Genomic DNA, 3,598 nt, shown 5'->3' with positions numbered 1-3,598 from the left:
ATCAGGCAAGGTGGGAAGCTCCGAAGGCCAGCTCCAGCCTGAGCGGGGCACCGCCTTTCTGCAACACAGCACAGGAGACCCGTCTGGAGGCATCTGGGCAGAGGAGTCTGGGCATGAGGCCCTGAGCAGGCCTCCTTCCCCTCTCTCTATTCCCAGCTCCCGACTTTTCCGAGCTAAATACTGCTGAGTGCCGTGGGTGGCTGCACAAGGGCCCGGGGACCTGTGTGGTCTCCACAGAGAGGATGGGGCAGGTCTGCTCTGCAGTCGCTAAGGGAGTGACCAGGAGGAGGCCCGCCACCCCCACCCGAGGCAGGGAGCCTCCTGGCAGCTGGACCATTTCCAAGACTGGACAGTGACTGCTGGTGGCCTGTTTCCAACTCAGGACCAGCCAGAAAAAGCAGATATGGAGGAGAGAAAGGAAAGCACGATGAGTCACTGCCACCGTCACCAGCACAGCTGTGCTGGACCGCGAGCGCCCGGCCGCCTGCCCGTCCCGTCCCATCCGCCGCATCCTCAGACTTGTTCCAATGATCTGCTAAAACACGGCGGATCACGATGAAGTTCTAGGCGTGCAGAGACATGCCTCTCCCGAGGGTATCAAAAAGGCCTATCGGGAACTGGCACTAAAGTGGCATCCAGAAAACAATCCTGAGAATAAAGAGAGAAAATTCAAACTAGTAGCTGAGGCATATGAGGTGTTACCAGATGCTAAACAATGGGACATCTGTGACAAGTATGGCAAAGAAGGCTTAAACGGCGGAGGTGGAGGTGGAGTCATCCTGACAGTCCTTTTGAGTTTGGCCTCACATTCCGGAACCCAGATGATGTCTTCAGGGAGTTTTTTGGTGGAAGGGACCTGTTTTCACTCGACTACTTCAAAGACCCATTTGAAGACTTTTTTGGGAAGCGAAGGGGTCCCTGAGGAAGCAGAAACCGAGGTGCAGGCTCATTTTTCTCTGCTTTCAGTGGATTTCCATCATTTGGAGGAGGATTTTCTTCATTTGCTTCATTTGGGTCACTAGGTCACGATGGCCTTGCTTCATTCTCTTCTACATCATTTGGCGGCAGCGGGATGGGTAACTTCAAATCTATATCAACTTCTACCAAAATAGCAAATAGCAGAAAAATCACTACAAAAAGAATTGTTGAGAATGGTCAAGAAAGAGTAGAAGTTGAAGAAGACGGCCAGTTAAAGTCCTTAACGATAAATGGTAAGGAGCAGCTGCTACACTTGAATAACAAGTAATTCAACGTACGCATTTAACAGAAATGTTAAGCTATAACAAGCAAAGCACCTTTGGAGGATTAACAGGAACATTTTTTGAAGCTTTCAGACGAACTCGACTTTCAGTATAATTGTACCTAAAGTATTTATAAACAGCTCGTCGGACCCCTTATTTGTCATAGACTTTTGAGTTTATTGTTGGGACCTCACGATAGGACCATTTTTTGTCTTTAAAATTGTTATAATCTCTGTATGCACTTTGCTTTTTTATTAAACATAATCCAAGGTAAGGCTTGACTTTGAGTAGTGCTAGGACAGGATTGTATTCTAAAACCAGCTTGGATGTGCTTTCCATTGTGTTTGACATGTGAGCCAAGTAGTGTCAGCCTGCTGTGAGCTAACATTGCCAGGATGAGTCCCCTGTAGAAATAATTTGTTTTTTTTTCAGTATTTAGTGATGAAAGATATTAATGCATTAATGGGAATACATTTCTGGTTTAATATAAATATAAGGATGTTTTCTAGTTGTGCATGAATGCTGGCAACTTAGTAAAGTTTTGACAATTGTTTAAATATGTAATGTTAAGCTTAGGTTTAAAAAAGCTGGTAAAATGGGTCTTTGTCATTTGCTTTTTTTAAAAAAAGAAAACTAAAAAAAAAAAGCAGATACGGGGACTGGGGCATGGCTCAGCGGCAGAGCTCACCTAGCACACATGAAGCACGGAGTTCGAGCCTCAGTACCACATAACAAATATATAAAGGCATTCTCTCCACCTACGACTACAAAAAATAAAAATTAAAAAGAAGCAGCAGATGCGCCCCTACCCGACCTCGCGGTGCCGCCCCTAGTCAGCCGCCTGCCGCCCCTCACAGCCTCCGTGGGGTGCACCTGCAGCCCCTGCTGCCTCCGAGTCTCTCCCAGATGCAAGGGGGGCACCTGCTCCCGTGCCTGGTGGATGTTGCACATTTCCGCAGAAGAGGAGGCAGCGGGGCGCAGAGGCCCCCGACAGGCCGGGGCTGGGAATCATTTGTTCTCATTCAGTCGAGAGAACTCGTGCGTCGTCCCTGCCTTCCTGCTCTGGCCCGTGGCTCCGTGCGAAGGACCACGGGAAGTGCCCTAACGGCTTCTGCCTCGCTTTCTGGCATGAGGAGCCTGTCTTGGGGCTCCTCCCTGAGTGGCCTGGACTGGGCTTCCTGGGTTCTGAAATCACCTCTGAGGACCCCCGCTTCAGGGGCTCCGGGTGGAAGCAGGACTGTTCCCACCATGCAAGCAGCCTGCCCAGTGCTTCCGAGGCAGAGGGCGCCGTGGTAAGAACCACGTGGGAGGAACCACGGTGCGCCTTGTGCTGCCTCGGCCTCCACTTGGCGAGAAGTTGGGCCCTGGTTCCAGTTGCCAGCTCCCCAGGTGGCCGACCCGGACGGCCTTACACAGCAGCCTGTCCTGCCACTTCTGTGTGGGACACCAGACCCACGACAACACAGCCCACTGACCTGGCACCCCACAGAGACCTGCTGGCCACTACAGGGACCTCCACTCAGTCACAGTGGAAATCCCCAGCGCTCGTGCCTGCTTGCTGAAGCCCAGCCACTAGGCCCCTGCTAGGGGACCCAGTAAAGGTTTTGGTCCACATGCCGCCGCCCTGATGCGCTGACCGTCTTCTCTGCTGACTGGGCTTCCTGGTGGCCTTCTCTGGGATCTGTACGTGATAAAACTGCCTCTGTTGTTTCTGTGTTTTGTTTTTTTAGATGCCTTCCTGGGGTCTCTCATCTGACCACACATGCCAGCCTGCCTCTCCTCCAGGTCAGGGACCTCTTAGGGTGACCCTCTTGGCTGATGGTCACTATCCAGAAAGAGACCCCATGACCATATTGTTGGGGAAGGTGCAGGAGAGTCTGTGGCCCATGCCTGCCCACTGCCAGCTCTGGGGCCTCAGGGAAGTCACCCTACCTGTCACCTGTGTGCTCAGCTTTGAGTGGGGACTACAAGTGCCTCCCTCCTGGGGGCTGAGTGGGAGAAGGAGTCGACCTCCAGGCTCCGGGCTGAAGTCTCTTGGGTTCTTCTGGCCTGCCTCCTTCCCAGGAGACCGGAACACACACTGCCTCCCTGACCTCCCCAGGCCCCAGGCCTCCTCCGTGCTCCGTCCCCGCCTCCTGTGCCCACCCCTTCCTCTGTGGTGGGACACGTGGTCCTGGGTTTAAGGGTGCAAGCACAGTACAGCAGCCAAAGAACTGCAGCAGGACTCGGGCTCCCAGGGAGCTGTTCATGGGACTCGTGGGCCCGGCCTGCACACCCTGCCTACCACGGGGCTGAGGAGCTCCTACCAGACACCTCCCTGGCTTTTCAGTCTGGTCTGTTATTTTTCGTCTCTTCCA

At 52.9% G+C, this 3,598-nt stretch overlaps 1 pseudogene; it reads left to right on the top strand.

The window, feature by feature from the left end:
- The first annotated feature begins 539 nt into the window (after positions 1-539).
- On the top strand, positions 540-1,246 carry LOC124978882 (dnaJ homolog subfamily B member 6-like; annotated as a pseudogene).
- The last annotated feature ends 2,352 nt before the right edge of the window (positions 1,247-3,598 follow it).

Source organism: Sciurus carolinensis, chromosome 3 (genome assembly GCF_902686445.1).
Source record: "Sciurus carolinensis chromosome 3, mSciCar1.2, whole genome shotgun sequence".
Taxonomy (NCBI): Eukaryota; Metazoa; Chordata; class Mammalia; order Rodentia; family Sciuridae; genus Sciurus; species Sciurus carolinensis.
The sequence above is the reverse complement of the archived record's forward strand: the minus strand, read 5'-3'. Positions and strand labels throughout refer to the sequence as shown.